A 20773-nucleotide genomic window follows, 5' to 3' on the forward strand; every position below is an offset into this window, starting at 1 on the left:
GTCCCGGAGAGCCCACCGGGGCCATCACTCCAGGCCAGCCCCTCGGCAGAGCACTGACTGGCCCCAGGGCGGGGACGACGGCGGAGCCAGCACCATCCAAGGACGGCGACGGACCCCCAGCTGCTGGCCATCCTTCGTTGGCAGCTGGAGGTCTCCGAGCAGCGCCTGCAGGTGGAGGAGCGGCGCCTGCAACTGCAGGAGCGGGCACTGGCCTGGCGCCAGGAGGCATGGGGGGCCTTTATGCGCACTTTTGAGTGCATAGCAGACTACCTGGCCCCCCATGCCACCCCGGCCGCCACTCTGCCCGCCCTGCCTGCTCCACCCGCTGCTCCACCGTCGCACCGCCGTCCGCCACCGAGGGCCCTTCCACCGAGGGGGACCTGGGGCCAGCTGACACCCGCCGGCCTTATCTCCCGGTCTGCCCAGCCCCCAACCAGCCCTGATATGGGCTGCCGCTGAGGCACAGCTCGCGGCCGCCCACCCCCAGCGCTGGACATTAGGGGGTGTGGGGCCCAGGAAGTGCCCCCCCACCTTTGTATATATCCCCTTCACCTATCTTTTGTAAATAGTTTGTATTAGACCCCTGTTCTATTATGTTATGATGATACCTGCCCCCCCATGTAAATAGTTCTCCCCTTCCTTGTCTTTCCCTTTTTTTTCCTTTCATCTTATAATACGTATATATATATATAATATTTATTTTGGCTGTACATAGTTATGGTATAATAATATAATAAGAGTTCAACATATATATTCTGGTTTAATGAAAAACATGTCTGTTTTTATTTACAAGAAAAGTGTGTGGGGGGGTATGCTCTTGGGTGCTCTGTGGTGTGGGCGTAGGGGCAGGGAGTGTTGTGGAGGATGGCGGGTGTGCAGTGGGGGGTCTGCCAGCATTCACCCTGCGGCCTGGTCGAACTGGGCCTTCAGGGCCTCCCGGACCCGGGTCCCTTCGGGGTCCACCTGGCAACTGGGGGCAGTGGGTGGCTGCACATCGGCCCTGCCGGCCTCCACAGCCCAGCCCTGAAAGAAGGCCTCCCCCTTGCTCTCAACAAGGTTGTGGAGGGCGCTGCATGTGCCCACAATCTGGGGGATGTTGGTGGGGCCCGCATCAAGGCAGGTGAGGAGACACCTCCAGCGCCCCTTGAGGCGGCCAAATGTGCGCTCCACCACCTGGTGCGCGTGGTTCAGGCGCATGTTGAAGCGCTCCTGGCTGGCTGACAGGTGGCCTGTGTAAGGGTGCATGAGCCAGGGCCGGAGGGGGTATGCCGCATCTGCGATGACGCAGAGGGGCATGGTGGTGTCCCCCACAGGGATCTCCCGCTGGGGGGTGTAGGTCCCCACCTCCAGCTGGCAGCACAGGCCCGAGTTCCGGAATACCCGGGCGTTGTGGGTGCTGCCAGGCCAGCCCACACCTATGTCCAGGAATCAGCCCCGGCTGTCCACCAAGGCCTGGAGGACTACTGAGAGGTAGCCCTTCCGATTTAGGTAGCATCCTCCACTGTGCTCCGGGGCGTGGATGGGGATGTGGGTCCTATCCAGAGCCCTGAAGCAATTGGGGAAGCCCAGGGTGGCAAAGCCCGCGATGGCAGCATCTGGGTCCCCAAGCCTCAGGAGCCTGTGGAGGAGCAGGGCGCTGATGGCGCGGACGGCGCGGACGACCTGCAGGGGAAGCACATGGGAGAGCACCAGTGAGGGGTGTGCAGGGTGTGTGTGGCCCTCCCCTGCCAGGGCTCCCCTCCCATCCCAGAGCTGCCTCCCCCTCCGCCCGTGGGTCCTCTTACCCCCATGAGGACAGCCCTGACGGTGGCCTTGCCGACGCCAAACTGCTGGCCCACGGATCGGTAGCTGTCTAGAGTGGCCAGCTTCCAGGCAGCGATGCCGACCCATTTCTCGATGCTGAGGGCACGCCGCTTGGCGCTGTCCTGGTGCCTCAGTGTGGGGGTGAGCCACTGGCATAGCTCCAGAAATGTCTGCCGGCTCATGTGAAAGTTCCTGAGCCAGCAGTCGTCGTCCCACTCCCCAAGCACCAGCCGCTCCCACCAGTCGGTGCTGGTGGGGTAGCTCCAGAGCTGGCAGCGTGTGAGGCGGGGGAGGGAGGGGTGCTGCAGGGTTGGGGGTTGCTTCCTCCTCCCCTGCAGGCAGCTCCTCCTCCGTGGCTAGGATGTGATCAGCTGCCTCCTGCATGGCATGGAGCAGGGCGAGCACAGCTCCTACAGGGGTGGCTGGGTGGACCTCTGGCGGCTGCTGCTGCTACTGCTGCTGCTGCTGCTGCTGCTGCTGCTGGGGGTCCATGACTGCGTCGCTCGAGGTGTGCGTGCCTATGGCTCTGCAGACCGCGTGCTGTGCATGCTGCATGTGTCTGGGAGGGGCCCTTTAAGGGAGCGGCTAGCTGTTGCCCCAAAAGTGCTAGTCCGCCCTGTGACCCTGTCTGCAGCTGTTCCTGGCACCCTTATTTCTATGTGTGCTACTTTGGCGTGTAGACATTCCCTCGCAGCGCCCACTTCGATGTGGTGCTGCCCAACGTCGACGTTGAACGTCGACGGCACCAGCCCTGGAGGACGTGTAGACGTTATTCATCGAAATAGGCTATTTCGATGTAGAGTTCACATGTAGACGTAGCCACTGTGTCGTAGCAGTTGGAAAGCTGGAGCCCTAATTTTAGGAATGACAACAAAAGAACAAACAAAAGAGGCTGGTTACTTTCATCTGTGTGCATGCCTGAATGGTTCTGCTACAGTTTAGTTGTAAGTGTTCTGTCAGATGAAACATGACACAGCAGAAACATTTATTTTAAAACACATAGTTTCAGTATATAGTAAAGGGAAATCTAAAGAAACATACCATTATATACCATTTATATATTAGGTAATGAGAGAGAGAGTAATGAGAGATGAAAGAGTAAATCAATTCTTAGAAGGATACCTCTTTGCATGGCATTTGACAGCCACATAGCCCCTGTACAGACTAAACCTACTTCTGCTCACTCAACATATAGGAAAATATATTACTATTGGTTTTCTTCACAGTATTTTTTCTGTTTGCTCAAAAAAGCCTTTCCAATAGCATCCATGACTTTCCTACGTGAAATGTGAATCAAAAGCAAGCACAAATTTGAATTCTTTGAACTCTGGTGAAGCATTTTGGGGAGTTTCACCTTTTTGTTGTTGTGCTCCAACTAATCCTGGCTCATTTTTCAATTTGGATGTGTGGCAGTCCAACTGGTTCGGGGAAAATAGGGCCATGTGAGTGAACAAGGGATGCCCAGATACTCAGGATAGATCGTTGTTACAGCAAAGTAGGTCTGGAAGAAAGAAATGATCTCTCATTTGCTGCACAACAGGAAAAACCATTTTGTTAGTCATGCAAACCTCCTTTGTATGCTGGGTCCCTCTGGTTGTAAGTATGATATGGATTAAAAACACCCTAGTCTAAACAAAGTTCCCAAGGGCCAAAGGGGCCCACAGCTTCTGCACACTGGTAGGGCGTGGGTTGGCTCTATGCCCCCAGAAGGGGTGGGGCCTCAGGCCGAAGGGGCAGAGCTGAGGGCAGCACACCAAGGCAGCTCTGGGCCACCCCCCAGCCCTCAGAGACACATGGAGCACTCTACGCGGAGTTCTAACAGCAATTTAAAGGGCCCAGCACTCCAGCTGCTGCTGCTGCTATAGTAGCAGCAGCAGCAGCTGGGAGCCCTGGGCCCTTTTGAATCACCAGACCCTAGGCAATTACCCCTTTTGCCCTCGCCCCACTACCAGGCCTGCTGAGACCACTTGTCCCCTTTCTGGAGACATTTTAATTGTACTTGCTTTCAGAGGTTTAGCAAAATTGGATTCGGAGTCTGGTCTGTGGGGTTCTGTCTATACAATAACAACAGCTGAGCTGGTGGACTCTCCCCACACCACATTTCTTTATTTCAGGCATGGGCTTTATGGTCTCTAATACAGTCTTGCTTGATAATCTGCCAGTGAGTAGATTATCAATTAAGAAAATAATTGGATACCCCGGCCAATAAAAGACTTAATCACACATACAACTGCTGAATCATGACAATTACAAAAATTAAATATGGATTTTGAAAGACTGAGCCTCAGCAATTCTTCAGTAGATTTTCCTGAAATGCAGAGGATTAAGAACTACTCATTTGAGTTCGTAAGGCATATAACTTAAGGCATTAGCAGGAGCAAAAAGTAAACTCTTAAATAGAAATAAGGTTTTTGGCTTCACTTTGGTTGAGTCCAGAAACAATGGTCATTATGTTAGAGCGGCCACTTAGAAGCACTGAATGTGCTCTCTGCTAGCACAAAACCTAAGCTGAAAAATCCTTAGTTGACAGCTGCTTTTCATGGTTTATATTTTAATTACAGCCATGACATCATGGCATTTGCAAAGATTGAATATGGATATTGAAAGTTAGAGTCTAAGCAGTTCTATAGCAGGGTTCTGTCTCTCCCCCTCCATCCAGTGACTTATGATCTTTACTGGCAGGGGAACCTGCTCACTTTCTTATTCCTTGCATCATCTCTGTGTAACCTTCCACCTTTGCCAATATTGGTAGGCTCAGAATGGGAATGGAGGAACCATCAATCAAGATCTAAGGTCTGAAGAAAGTGGTGTAGGAGGTTCACTTGGAACATTCATTCAAGACAGGAGTAAAGGACATCAGCCATGCATCAGTCTTGGGATGCCATCTTTTGAATGAGCTGTAATAATGAGGTTTTCACCACTTGTCCCCATAAACGGTGGCAAGTATATTACTGACCTATTGAGTTTTATCACTGACTGTAATGGAGCTGCACCCATCCACCCTACTCCCCGCTGTTATTTTTCCAGAGGAGTTATATCGTCACTCCAGTCCAGTGGTACAGAAGCAGCATTAGCCTTTCTTAGATCTGTAGAATAGTGATGCAATTTATTCAAGTGAATGGCAAATCAATATAACAATAAAACATCCAAACCTTTGCACTGAAGAATTAGAGTTATTGCAAGACAGGCCCTTGTGCATATTCACTAGGGTTACAAGGCACAAAGAGCCTTTCCCTCTCGCATCCTGTGGGACAATGGCCAGTGAATAGTTATCCCACCTAAGCTGCCCTTAGTGCACAAGCCCTTGCAAAGCACGCAGGCAGGTGCATGGATACACTCCCGCCCTGTCTGCATTGACCAACAGAGCTGGCTAACCTGTGGGCACATCACTGTCCTCACTGCAATCAGAGCACCTCAGCACATGGAGACAGACAGGAGACAGTTAACTTTGATCTGTCTCTAACAGTAGCAATGAAACCACCGCATCTGCTAGTGATTGTGCAGCTGCAAGTACATACCCAGAGCACTGGGTGGGCTTGTGCAGCCCAGACTGCCACAGCTGCACTACTGTTGTTCACGGAGCCAGCATGTCAGTGTGCACACTGGGGTAATTTTCATGCACAGCAGCAGGGTCCGCAGCAGGGACATCTGGCACACTGCAGGCTGGAGGGCTGTAGATTTACAACCCACTTTGCCTATGGTGAGTGCCCAGGCACACATGCTCTTGGAAGGAAGCTAAATTTTGAAATCTCAACACCCGTTGCAAAATGAAACTTCCATCTTCCATGCAGCTCAACTTTCTCAGACCCAGGCTGATTGCCCCCTCAGCTAACGGAAGGATGTTTCCTCTTTACTCAATTACCTGATAAGCAACTGGAAATTGTTTAGGTTATGAAAACTGTATCTAATCTTCTCTGAACAGGGCTTCTAGCTAGAATTCATACCTCCAACCTCTATCATATTTGGACAGAGACAGGAGCATTTGTACTCAGCATTAGCCTTCAAAGTGCAAAAGGAGCTTCACTTTAGCTGCAGACAAAATTGCTTCCGTCTAGACAGACCTGTGGTCTCCAGTCTGTTTTCCTTAATCCTCCCTCTCACTACATAGCTAAATACTGATCAAAGTAAAGGATAATCTGAAGTGGTAAAATTATGGTAGATGTTAGCTCTGCCAGGGATATACAGTAATTCCTTCAGCATGGCACTGAACCACAGGTGTATCAACTTTACCCAATAACTCCTCAAATACCAGATCTCCTACTGTCATTTCTTATCTGTAAAATTAGCTGTGCAGTGACCTGCTCTGCCCCTGCTTTTGGTGGGAGTGTTTTTTTGGGGAGGGATAATTCAGAGGTTTTGTGCGTTGGCCTTGTAAACCCAAGGTTGTGCATTCAGTCCTCATAGAGGCCATTTAGGGACCTGGGCAAATAGACTTAAAAAATAATCTGTCAGGGAGGGTGCTTGGTCCTGCTGAGAGGAATGGGAACTGATCTCACTGATTTCTCAAGGTCCCTTCCAGTTCTATGAGATATGCCGTATATATCTCCACATATTTTATTTTAAGGTTCTGCATATTTAGAAATAAAGCAGTGTTACACTGCAATTTTCCAAACTAGAGCATTTATGCTTTTATCTAGTTTCTCAGTTTGGACACTATGACCATACCACTGTCTCCTAGACAAAGGCATCCCTATCAGCTCCTGATGCCTGTCCTTCCACGATTGCATGTGTTCCACAGGCTTGACCGTGGAAGATGATTTTCATGTGGCATTGAGTGCCCCTATCTGAGCATGGAGAATGAGCACTGGAAGCTGTATCAGAGAGATAGCCACATGTCCTGCGGCACCTTAAAGACTAAACAACTTTATTTTGGGCATAAGCTTTCTGATGAAGTGGGGTTTTGCCCATAAAAACTTGTGCTCAAACAAATGTATTAGTCTTTAAGGTGCCACAGCACTCTTTGTTGTTTTTACAGAGTATCTAGAATCCTGCTCATGACTCCACCAGGAAGTGCATCTGGTTGTAGCGTCTCTTGTAGTGACTTGTCAGCTGAAAATAAATTTCAACGTACATGAGTTATACTTAGGGTACATCAATACTTACTGGAAGAACAAACTGGTCAGGGTTGATCTTCTGGGGTTCGATTTAGTGTACCTAGTGAGGATGCACTAGATAAAACCATCAGGGTTGGACAGTCAACCCTCTTACTCATCATTTTTGCAAGGAGTGAGGGAGGTTAACAGGACACTTTCTCCTGCTGACATCCCTCTGTGTGGATGGCCTGATAAATTGATCTTAAATACGTTAATTCCAGCTTTGCAATTGTAGCTGGAATAGTGTATCTAAGATCGACTGTCAGGTCTAGTGTAGATCTGCCCTTGCATAATAAAAAAGTTACACACTTTCCTCACATGCTCTGATGAGGAGTTTTGTTCAAAGCATTCTGACTTGGAATGTGTTTAGAATCATCAGGGAACATAAGTACTTGGTAGTCTTGAGGTAGTTTGTTTTTAACCACAGGAACATGGTATCATTATGCTGGATTTGACCAGTGGTCTATCTACCTTTCTATAGTGGTCAGTAGGCAATACTCCTGAAGAAGAAAGAATCCCTGGAGTTGAGTAATATGCCCGAAGGGAAAGTCTGTTCTCAACCAGCCTGCTTAATCTATGTTCTGAAGCACAAAATTTTGCTCCACTTCCAAACTCATGGTCTAATACACACTTAAGTTTCGCCTCGACCACCTACTTAGCATAATAAAATGATAAATCCAAGAACTCTTCTTTCCATTCCTCTGCCACCTTTTGCCTGGAAGCAAAATGCTGTCAGTGAAACTTAAAGTTTAGTTTCTAATATGTCCTCCCAAAAGATGTGTCATACAAACTATTCCAGTCTCTCTACCACTTTTTGTGACAGGGTTCATTATCAATTTAAGTCCTGCTTACCTTGCATCAGTACCTCTTTTAGGAGTCCAACAAGTTTTACTCAACCAATGAAAGTTAAAAAAAAAAAAAAGAAAGAAAGAAAACAAAACCAAAATCTATTTACCAAAATATGTTTTCCCCTTATCTCCTTCCCACGTAGTTCCTTTGTGCCATGTATCTTAAAGTGCCACTTTGTGTATAGCACAAAGGGAAAGATGACTTCCTTTTTTCCCCAGTGTTAAGAAGAAAAAAAACTGTAGAATAATTCCTGACTTCTGCTGATTTGTGATTGCCTTCTCCTGGGGAAAAAGATACTAGCAACATAGCAAGCTGAGAAAGGCATTCATTGTAAGGCTTGAAATATGACAGTAGCCTACGTCTACACGTGCCCCAAACTTCGAAATGGCCATGCAAATGGCCATTTCGAAGTTTACTAATGAAGCGCTGAAATGCATTTTCAGCGCTTCATTAGCATGCGGGCGGCAGCAGCGCTTCGAAATTGCTGCGCCTTGCCGCCGCGCGGCGCGTCCAGACGGTGCTCCTTTTCGACAGGGCCCCGCCTATTTCAAAGTCCCCTTATTCCCACTAGCTCATGGGAATAAGGGGACTTCGAAGTAGGTGGCTTCCTTTCGAAAAGGAGCCCTGTCTGGACGCGCCGCGCGGCGGCAAGGCACATCAATTTCGAAGCGCTGCTGCCGCCCGCATGCTAATGAAGCGCTGAATATGCATTTCAGCGCTTCATTAGTAAACTTCGAAATGGCCATTTGCATGGCCATTTCGAAGTTTGGGGCATGTGTAGACACGGCTTAGATCACTAATAAGAGTCTTTTATCTTTCCAGCTGTGCACTTTGCTCCTGACTCGCAGCCATAGCAGTGAAGGCTAAGGGACTGATTCTCCTCTGGCTTGTGCCTGAGTGAAGTAGGAGTAACTCAACTGCAGTCAATGAAGCTAGATGGGTATAAAACAAGTGTGAGAGAGAATCTGGTTCTGTGAAAGCAGAAAGGGAAATACTAGGAAAAAAAAACAGACAAAGAAAGGAAAAACAAAATTATTTTGTCTTAGGCGATCCTCTTCCAGCTGAAAATATACATAGATTGTGGAAAACATAGGCTGTAGGAGACCCTGTAAATTGGTACTCCAACCAACCAAGCCATTCAGGAGAATGGCCAGCATGGTGCATGACATCTAAGAAATATTAATATAATTTAAGACCAAAAGGGACCATTAGTATCATCTAGTTTGTCCTTCTGTATATCACAGAGCACTATTTTTTGCCAAGTTACTCCTGTGCTAAGCCAAATATCTTGTGCTTGACTGAAATAAACCTTCAGCATAGTCATCCAGTCTTGCTTTGAAGGCATCAAGCAATGAAGAATTCACCATTTCTCCTGGTAAGTGGATCCAATGATTTACACCTGCACAATTAAAAATGTGGGCCCAAGTTCTCATTTAAATTTATCTGGCTTCATCTGCCATCCATTAGTTCTTGTTTTACCTTTCTTTACAAGATAAAGAGCCCTGTAGTACCTGTTATTTTCTTTTTATGAAAATTGCTTATGCACCAAATCAAATCACCCTCAATCCATTTTTGATGAGCCCTACAAAACTCCTATTTTTGTGGTCTGTTTCTATATTCTGCAATTTTTCAACATCCTTTTTAAGATAAGACTAAAGCTTGTTCCTCATTCCCAGTTTCTTGGTACCTACTGCTTGTTTATGGTTCCCAGGTCCATAATCAAATGCCAATGTATTAAAAAATACATCAGTCTTTCTCTTGAGCGGCTGTAGGAGAGAGACACTTTTCATAGAATCATAGAATCATAGGGCTGGACGGGACCTTAGGAGGTCATCCTGTCCAGCCCCTTGCCTGAAGCAGGATCAACCCTAACTAAATTGTCCCAGTCAGGACTTTGTCAAGCTGGGACTTAAAAACCTGTAGGATGGAGATTCCTCCATCTCTCTAAGTAATGCATTCCGATGCTTCACCACTCTCCTGGTGAAATAGTTTTTCCTAATATCTAATCTACACCTCTCCTCTGTAACTTCAGACCTTGCTCCTTGTTCTGCCATCCATCACAACTGAGAACAGTCTTGCTCCATCCTCTTTAGAGCCCCCTTTCAGGAAGTTGAAGGCTGCTATCAAATTGCCCCTCACTCTTGTCTTCTGCAAACTAAATAAGCCCAAGTACCTCAGCCTCTCCTCATAGGTAATGTGCTTCAGCCCCCTAATCATTTTTGTTGCCCTCTGCTGGACCCATTCCAATGCATCCACATCCTTTCTGTATTGTGTGGTGGGAGTCAGAACTGGATGCAATATTCCAGATGTGGCCTCACCAGTGCCAAATAGAGGGGAATAATAACTTCTCAAGATCTGCTGGAAATGCTTCTCTGAAAGCACCCCAATATGTTGTTAGCCTTCTTGTCTACAAGGGCACATTGTTGACTCATGTTCATCCTCTGACCCACCATAATCCCCAAGTCCTTTTCTGCTGCACTACAACTTAGCCAGTCAGCATCCAGCCTGTGACAATGCTTGGGAGTCTTCTGCCCCAAGTGTAGGACTCTGCACTTCTTCTTGTTGAACCACATCAGATTATTTTTGGCCCAATCCTCCAAATTATCTAGGTCATTCTGGACCCTATTTCTACCCTCCAATGTATCTACTTGCCCCTCTAGGTTAGTGTTATCCACAAATTTGCTGAGGGTGCAATCCATCCCCTCACCCATGTCATTAATAAAGACATTGAACAATACCAGCCCTAGAACCAATCCTTGGGGCACTCCATTTGGAACTTTGTGCAAGCCTGAGCAGAGTTTAAGGAATATAGTAAATGTCCAGGCTACAAAGAGATCTGGGCATACAGATATGTAAGTAAAATGAAATGTTTAGTTAGACACCATCAGGTTATTTTTTCATTTTGGGTTTGGTGCGGGACTACTCAGACTGACTGATGTACCCACCCTCCGATACAGTGTAACTTTTAAACTGCATCCCAGGGAAGTAATTCTCTGTGCTTGCACCTAACTTTTTTTTAGTTGCTCTGTAACACCTAGCAACCAAGTATGCTTTATCATATAAATCTTTTGTTTTGTTAGTAAATCACTTTTTTTTTGTTTAAAGGCAGTGGTTTGATTCTTGTGTCCTAGAGAAGGGTCTTGTGTATATGCATGACTAAGACTAAAAGGAGAGCTATCAGATTGCAGCTTAATGTCTTCCTCTTTATTTTCAAGCTCTCTCCACATGGAAGGTAGAGAGTTTGGGATAACCCCACAGGGAGACATCTCAAGTGTGTCTTCCTGAATTTTAAAGGTGGAGTTCCTCACTTGGGCAGCTACCTCAAATGGTTATGGAATCTGTGACCCTGGGAAGCTTCCAAGCAGAAGCCAACAGAGGCAAGGTATTTTTAAGGTCACTTGTGGGCACCCAGCATCCCACTGTCAAAGTGGGACTCAGCCTTTACACCATGTTAGTCTGTAGCTTCACAAATAACAAGCAGTCCTGTGGGACCTTAAAGACTAAGAAAGACCCACTTCTTCAGATGAATGGAGCAGAAAAATGAATCCAGAGCTTATTTAGCAGGGAGGGAGACAGTGGTGGGGGGAAAGGTTTACCTGCCACTGGCAGGACCAGTTGATGAAGCAAATTAAGTAGGATCTGTTGCGCAATTTCCTCACCTTTGATATTCATAGGAATGGGACACATCCAACTTAATTTGGTTCATCAACTGGTCCAAATAGTGACAGGTAACCAGCCGCACATCAATCACACTCTGGCTTCTGACAACCTTCATTACCACTTGCAGGGTGTTCACAAAAGATTTCCCATCCTGGGTTTGCCCCTATAAAGGCGTATTTTTGCACTGTCCGGCCCGCTCTTGGATAGTCCAGATATTGGAGGTCTCTTGCTCATGTAAGGCACCAACGTACAACAGCCTGCTACTTTAACTGGATTTACCCATTTTCTTCAGTTTGAAGACAACACCAGATTATCTTTGATTAAAGAATAAAATATGTGTGTTTAACTATGAAGACATAGGTTTTAAAGTAAAAGTACAAAGTTTTAAAGTCAGCAGTATAGATACAGAAAAAGAATACCAGAGGTGGGTGTGCCCCTCCTTTTTGTAGCCTTTGAAATGCATTTTCTTGAGGATTGCCTTAGATAAAGTATCTCCCAGTGTGAGGATGGAGACTTGTGATTCTGTGGTGAAAGGGATTCCATGTTGTTCTTTGCTAAAATGCAGATTGAGCTGTTCCTGTCAGCCTTCACTGCCAAAGAATGGCCACTTGAAGGATGATTGCCATTCAACTTTGCTGACACCTGGCAGTGAAGGCGGACAGAAACTGCTCAATCTACATTTTAGCAAAGAACAACATGGAGCCATCTTCACCACAAATCACAAGTCTCCATCCTTACAGCTGGGAGATACTTTATCTTAAAGAAACCGGTTGGCCCCCTCCCCCGACTGGTCTAGTAAAGCCATATCAGTCATAACTTCCGCTTATGTTCATAACATCACACGTAATATTTCTACACACATTTAACCCTGATATTATTGACCAACAAGTTCTTAATTTTCAAATTATACCTCAAAGGGTATATTTTTACAAAGATTACTACAATGGTGTATAAAGTGTGACTAGAGAGATGAATTCAGTCACAAAGGACAGAGTGAAAATAAATAGTTAAACTCATCAACACCATTTGAGGGAAGAAAAATTTAACAGCAGATAATATCTAACATTATGTCTACACATTATGTTGTACAAAGCGTTATGGAAAAACTATTCAAAGTAAGTAGCTCCTTTCAAGTCTAGATAAAGGTTATGTTATTTGATACCTATTGATGCTGGCAGTACATGAGTTCTGTTAGATTTGTCCCAACTTATTATCATTTCTCAAGTACCTGCTTGCATAAGCAGATGAATTTTAGACATTTTGCATCTCATGAGACTGTGTAAGGAGAGGGACAGGGGAAATCTTTTGCACATATTTATTCAGCTGAAAAATAAGCAGACATACTATTGTGACCACAGAAAACATTTTAGTGATGCTACCTTTTACCCATAATTTCATTTTAACTCCTCTCAATGTAGGAACTGAAATTGCATGACATTAAAAGCTAATGCAAAGATCAGAAAAACTCAGCTGACACACCAGAGTTGATACTTGGAACGGATTGGATTTGCAATTCTAAGTTCATGTAAGTGATCCTCTGTTTTCACCCACCTAATTAAGATTTGAATATTTTCCTCCTTGCATTTCTCAAAAAAAAAATGGGAAATGGACATAAATTGTTAAGCAGTGCACATGTGTAAGAAATACTTACACCAAACATCTCAGAGAATGTTATGAAGGTCAATATATTTTGAGTTCGCAACATTAATCTGAAATCATAAGTGTATTGACATTAGCCAACAAATATAGATTAAGTAACAGTGCACTGAATATAATTCATGCATTTTATTTATGTTGGTTATTCAACTGAAAGAGTGAATAAGTAGTAGATGCAAAACAATACTTCTTATCTGTTAATAGTTACCAAACTTTTAAATCACTTTTGCGTATTACAAGCCTATATTAAAGATTTTAGAAAAATATTACCAATGAGTTGACCAAAGCCAGCACAAATCACATTTCATAAATGTTTATTAAATTTGTCTTTATAAGTTTTCAATATTGTGATTTTTTAATCCTGCTGCCTGGATAATGCACAATAATTTCTGCATCTCATTTATATTTAAAGTGATTACCGTATTGGTCAGGAAGACAGGACATCAATACTAGCCCTAATTGAACAAGGCAAATTGTATGTCAGACCTGTTGACCTTTTCAATTTTACCTCTGTAATCTAATGATTCTACAGCTATTCTGGCCGCTCCGTAAATATCAAGATATATCAAAACTAATGAAAACACCCACACAATGTACAAAATCAAGGAGTCCTATCACTCAACTAGTTGGGATCCAGCTGTGAGACAAGAATCAGAAAAGAACCAAGTTGTTAAATACACTATTTTTTTCCTGAACGTAAGGTCCAAGTTTTGTGGAATTCCATGCTTACCATTGTCCCCATTGTGCTTATAACTTTATTACATAAGATGTTGATGGCACCTGAGCAGTTTGTGATTAGTTTATATCTGAAAGACACCCCTCTCTTTCTTTATAGTTTATCTTTCTAGGCCCCAATCCTGAAAACAAATAACTTTACCCAGAGAACTAGACCTATTGGCCCAAATGAAACTACATATCTGTAAGTTTCTTGGATTGTAAACTCCTCAGGGCAAGGCTGGAGTTCTCATTTGCTCATACAGCACCTCCTCAGATGAGGCCCCAATATCAGTGTCTCTTGAGTGCAAATGTAATACTGACATTATCTTTGAAAAATCGTGGAGATCAGGAGAGATCCTGGATGGTTGGAAAAAGGCAAACGTAGTGCCCATCTTTAAAAAAGGGAAGAAGGATGATCCATGGAACTATAGGCTAGTCAGCCTTTCATCAGACCCTGGAAAAATCATTGAGGGGTTCCTCAAGGAAGTCATTTTGAGGCACTTGGAGGAGGGGAAAGTGATCAGGAATAGTCAGCATGGATTCATGAAGGGCAAGTCATGCCCGACCAATCTGATTAGTTTCTATGATGAGATAACTGGATCTGTGGATAGGGAAAAATCAATGGATGTGATTTATCTTGACTTTAGCAAAGCTTTTGATATGGTCTCCCACAATATTCTTGTCAGCAAGTTAAAGGAATGTGGATTGGATAAATGGACAGTGAAATGGATAGAAAACTGGCTAGAAGGTTGGGCCCAGCGTGTACTGATCAATAGCTCGATGTCAGGATGGCAGTTGGTTTCTAGTGGAGTGCCCCAAGGTTCGGTTCTGGGTCCTGTTCTGTTCAACATATGTATCAATGACCTGGACAAGGGGTTGGATTGCACCCTCAGCAAGTTTGTGGATGACACTAAGCTAGGAGGAAAGGTAGATATGCTGGAGGGTAGGGATAGGGTCCAGAGTGACTTAGACAAATTGGAAGACTGGGCCACAAGAAATCTGATGAGGTTCAATAAGGACAAGTACAGAGTCCTGCACTTGGTCTGGAAAAATCCCAAGCATTGTTACAGGTCGGGGTCTGACTGACTTAGTAGTAGTTCTGCAGAAAAGGACCTGGGAGTTGTAGTGGATGAGAAGCTGCACATGAGTCGACAGTGTGCCATTGTAGCCAAGAAGGCTAATGGCATATTAGGTTGCATCAAGAGGAGCATTGCCAGTAGATCCAGAGAAGTGATTATTCCTCTTTATTTGGCTTTGGTGAGGCCGCATCTGGAGTACTGTGTCCAGTTCTGGGCCCCCAATTATAGGAAGGATGTGGACACACTGGAGAGGTTCCAGCAGAGGGTGACCAAAATAATTAGGGGGCTGGAGCATATGACCTATGAAGAAAGGTTGAGGGAATTGGGTCTGTTGAGTTGTCAGAAGAGAAGACTGAGGCGGGATTTGATAACAGCCTTCAACTTACTGAAGGGAGGTTGCAAAGAAGCTGGAGAGAGGATGTTCACAGTGGTCATGGGTGGCAGAACATGGAACAATGGTCTCAAGTTGCAGTTGGGAAGGTCCAGGTTGAACATTAGGAAAAACTTTTTTGCTAGGAGGGTGGTAAAACATTGGAATGGTCTACCTAGGGAAGTAGTGGAGTCTTCACCCCTGGAGGCATTTAAGTCTCAGCTCAACAAAGCCCTGGTTGGGCTGATCTGATGGGGTTTGGTCCTGCCTTGGGCAGGGGGCTGGACTTGATGGCTTCTTAGGTCTCTTCCAGCTCTATTGTTCTATGATTCTATGACATGAAATAGGAGCTTTAAGGTAGAGTGCTTTAAAGATGGGAAGTCCCACATAGCATTTGAAGGCTTGTGATTGGCTTTGCAATGTGAGCAGTGCTCTAATGATACTGAGTTTGAGTAAATCCCTTTCTGCAATAAATTAATCTAATATACTATACGGAAAGCTGAAAATAAAGTGCTGCATTTTTAATGCTGGTGCTACATATCTGAGACAGAGCTGCCATATTAGTGCCACTTGGTCTTTTATTTTAAACACTGTTTTCAGTACATTATAGAAACAATCACTTGAGATTTCACAGGGATTTCCTGTTCTTTTTCGCAGAGTAGGGGCCTCTGTGTGGAAGCAAGTGATCTGAGCCTAATCTGCAGACTGACTGCTGCTGACAGCCTAATGTAAGTTGGAGTGAGATGTGCCTTTGGTTTTTAAGGTGCCTCCCTGGGTTTGTCTACACGTGAGTATCCAAGATACTTAATCCAAATTAACTAAAGATATGAATATGAAGTGTATTAGTTAAACCACATTAACTCTCTGTGTGGAAAAGGTTGAATTAAAGTGCCCTTAATTGGGTTTAGCTTAAATCACTGAGAGCAGTCTCTCTTTCTGCACTGAGGCAGCTACTAAATGAAAAGGAAAGGAAAGCAATGGAAATAGTAGATTTCACAAGACCACAACAAGGATGAATATAGATAGAGTTATCAAACTTTCAGGACTGTATTCAGGTGACTGAAGTTTGTCAGTCTCCACAATGTCTATAATAAACACAGAATAAATTGCAATGCATAAAACAATTCCACAGCAGCCAGATTGTCATAAATAAATGTCCCCCATTGCCACTTCCCAGATCACTGTAATCAAGTAAGTATTACTTTGTGCAACATAATTAAGTTTTCTTGCAAGAACATGCTATTGCAAGAAGAGACCGATATGAGCCTAAAGAGAACCTGACTGATATCTAATATAACAAATCTTGCTTTTATTTATTACCTTTCATCTGAGGAGCTCCAAGTACTCTACCATTAACACCATTTTGTGGATGGGGAAGTATAGCCAGACAAAGTCTCCCCCTTACAAGCCAGCTTGCTCGCTGCCCCCCCCCCACCGACGAGCACACAGGGCACGGAAATGGCTGCTGACAGCACAGTCTTTGATGCCCTCATTGAGGCCCAGATATGCTACCTTATCGTGACCCTGAGAAGCAGAAAGTACAGCTAGAAGGCTAACAGGCCAAACTGTCAACAAGTGGGGGGGGACCCTCAGAAATCACCCCAGCTGGCATTGATCAATATGATGCACACACACAATCACCCAGAAGGGGACGTGCCCCGCCCGCACAAAAGAATGTCCTGTACTCCTAAATTGCTTATCTCTTGTCTTACAAGTGCAAACTAAGTAGAAATGCCCTTGTAACAAACTGGCGTCACAAAGACAGACCAGTATGATCTGGCACCATAGATAAGAAAGAGAATACATAACCCAAAAGGGGTATAAAAGATGGGTCCAGCAGAACTCTAACTTTGAGTGCATTCCACCAACTACCTGCTGGTCGGGTCAGGTGATTGCCTCCCAAGGTCCACAGCTGGGGATGCCCAACCTCGTATTTGTCTTTCCGTGGAATTGAGTGACCGATCCGGCTTGGCTATGCTGGTATCGAGAGACGCAGAGAGGGTAAGATACACCCATGCTAGGTCTCTGACTTTTTTTTGTGCACAGCTAAAGAATTAGAGCTCTGTAACTAGTGTCAAGATATCATTGTGTTAGATGGTAACAGATATCTTTGTATTGGATTGTAACGTAACTTGTTAACACCTGTACTTTGCTAGCATATAAGAAGTAAACAATAGCCTTTTGTAACCGCACGCTTATAACTGTAGCTTAAATAAACTTGTAACTAGTTAAGCTCTAAGCCTGACCCTGCTGTTAACCCTTTTGTCACTGCAACACAGCTGGCACAACAAAAGAACTTTAACCGTTTGGTTACTACAGCCTGGCCGTGGGTGAGAGTGATAGGAGCTGTCTGCTCTAACAGTAAAAAAACTGGGTTGTTTAGGACCCAGGGGAGTACCTCACCACACATTACCTGGCCACCGGCTAACAGGAAGTGGAGGCATATAAATGAATTCAACTTGGCAAATTGTCATTAAAATGTGTGCTTGTTCTTTTGCATAAGGCTTTCTAATATTACTTCCCTATCCAAAAAAATACTTATTCTGTTTGAGTAGAATTGTTCTGCAGTAAGTGATTAGCCCAATATCTCAGAGAGTGGGGAGGAGTCAGGCATTTGAATTCTAACTCCCAGGCTCTAGAAAATATTCCCTACCACAAGCTGATATACATAGCTATATGTTATCTGTCTTTTTTCAAATAGCACCACCTTTTAATCAATTCTTATAAATTGGCTTTGCCAGTTGTGCTTTGAGAGAGCGATCTCAGGATGTTTTCTGGTCCACTAGAATGCAAAAGCCTTCTAAAAGAAGATTAAAGTATTAAATCAAATAAAAACAGAGGAAAGAAAGTTGGACATAAGATGTTCTTTAGAAATATAAGCAGTGAACAGCAAAGAGATGTGGGGTCACAGAAAATACAGTCCTATTAGATTAAATAGGTATTGCCTAGAGGGAGATCAAATGAATTCTTTCAGCTGCATGAAATAAGCGACAGGCCAATTCTAGGACTGGGATACATTTGAATGGAGAACGCATGACACAGAAAGCCTTACAATCGCATGAGAGAAAAATTAGACAATCATAAATCATGTTAAAAGTTGATAAGGCACTATTCTTAGTTGAATTCCACCCTAGAATTTTTAATAGGAAGAGCACAGAGACTGAGACAGCTCAGGGACTCGTAGCTTGACTGGTAGTAATTATAAGTGGAGTTGTCATTTAAAATCCAACCCAGTTTGAAGGTAACCAAAAGTCATTGTTGTCCTCTCTTGCCATCTGGTGGCATGGGTAGAATTAATTTGGTAGACTCCTACAGCAGTCCATTGGGTCTAAGTTACAGCCAAAATATGTAACTGGTACATTTGTTAGTAGTCTCAATGGAGAGGCTTGAAACTGTAGTAAAGAGGGTTTAAGCTGGACGTAAGGAAAAACTTCCTAACTGTCCAGGTGGTTAAACACTGGAATACATTGACTCAGGAGGTTGTGTGACCTCAGCCACTGGAGATATTTCAGATGAGGTTAAATAAATATCTGTCAGGGGTGATCTAGATGGTTCTTCGTCCTGCCATCAGTTCAGGGGACTGGTCTGAATGACCCTTCAAGATCCCTTCCAGGTCTATGACTCTATGATTACGGATACTTCTAAGGCCTTGATCTGGTTCTTCTTGGTCACGGAAAAGGCACTACTGTATGTTTACAAAATATCTCTGTAGTGAAACAAGCTACTTAATTTTTTCAAGACATTTCACTGTCCTGTCAGACCACAAGATACTAAAGTTAGCGTATTATTATTATTATAATGTGCAACCCTGTAGCAGAAGAAGGTTGCTTTTAAAAAAAAAGTATCCCCTAATTATTTAAATCAGAGAATGATCACTTTACAATGGAAGAAAATGAATAGTTTGACTTAGGTCTGGAACTAAGATTATTTTTGTAATAAGAATTTGACTCAAGTATACAAGACAAATCAGATATACAGTTGCAGAAAACTAATTATCTCTAGCCTTTCCTTATTAAACAATTAATTGTTGGTCAATTTCATTGATTTTATTTTCCTTTAGAGAGCAAAAAACTAATAGGCGGTTGCTTATTTGCACAACATTTAATCCAGCAATTATGGAAGTGGTGGCAGTATTTTAAAAAGTGCTCGAGCCCTATTTTCAGTGGAAGCAGAGTGAGGCCAATGTGGAGACTTTTGGAAAATCCTGCCCAAGGAAGGATCAAAGGGTAAGCACAAGGTGAGGTAGTAAATTATGAGGACATTTTATTGTTGGAGTGACCTGAATCACCTGGTTAAGTGATTACAATCCAACAAATTGTTCTAATACATCAATACAGATATGGGAACAAAGAATGCAGCCCTCATCTACTGGATAGGAAAGCAGTGACTTAGAAAAGGACTTTGGGAGTCATTGAGGAACTATCACTGAAATGCTGTGGCAAGGAGCCTCAGGAGACCCTGGGTTTTTTAAAGAAAAGAATATCAAGCAGGCAAGTGCTGGCATCAGTAAAATTGCTTTGAAATACTACTGTGCCTAAATCCAGGATCTGCATTTCAAGGATGTGGAAGTATTGGTGAGATCTCAAAGAACAACCACAAAAATGAGTCAGGGACTGGAAAACAAGGTATCACATGAGGTTTAAGGAGCTCAAACTATTCAGTTTACCAGAGAGAAGCCTGAGAGGTGCATGACTTGACCAAATGACTATGTACACAGGCCAACCCATGGGTGGATGGGCAAAGGGGGCAGTTGCCCTGGGGCCTGGTATTTCAAAGGGACCCAGAGCTACTGGAGTTCTGGGCCCCTTTGAAGTCCCACAGCAAGGCTGCTGCACCACTGTGTGGGGCTCTTAAGGAAGTGCAGGGGCAGCAATGTGATTTGAGCAGGTCTGAGGGCTGACTGCCTTAGACCCCAACTCTCCCACCCTTTGCCGTGCCCCTTCTAGGGGCACAGAGACAGGCCTCACCCCTTGCCTTGGGGCATGTGGTGGCTGTCAGTCTCACTGTGTGTAGAGGTTCTTACACAGAAAAGATATTGGATGGGAGAGGGTTAATCTTTCCAAAAAAGGCATAACAAGATCAATGGTTGAAAATTGTAGTCAGACACATGCCCCTTTAATATAAGATGCAATTTCCTAGAAGTGAGATAATTAATCATTGGCACAACTTACCAGGAGAGGTGATAGATTTATCATTGCTTGGAATCTTTAAGACAAGATTAGTTATGTTTAAAAGACATGCTTTCATTCAGCTTCACATCTGAATTGAGTAGATCCATCTGTAATATTGCTCTGGCACGCAAGCACTAGGAATAATTGGCTTCCTGGTGGAAAACTACTGGAAAGCACATCCTCTGGAGATGCTGGATTCTTCAGGACACACCAAGTGACAAGACAGGAAATATTCACAACTTTTTGACTTGGATCCCTTCAATGAGGAAACCATTGGGCTTGGGAAAATGTTTACAAGAGAGATCATAAAGGAGAAGCATGAGCACTGGAAGAGCTGACTGAAATAAAACACCTGGGACATGATAGCAAAAAATC

Source organism: Carettochelys insculpta, chromosome 4, assembly GCF_033958435.1.
Source record: "Carettochelys insculpta isolate YL-2023 chromosome 4, ASM3395843v1, whole genome shotgun sequence".
NCBI classification, from domain to species: domain Eukaryota; kingdom Metazoa; phylum Chordata; order Testudines; family Carettochelyidae; genus Carettochelys; species Carettochelys insculpta.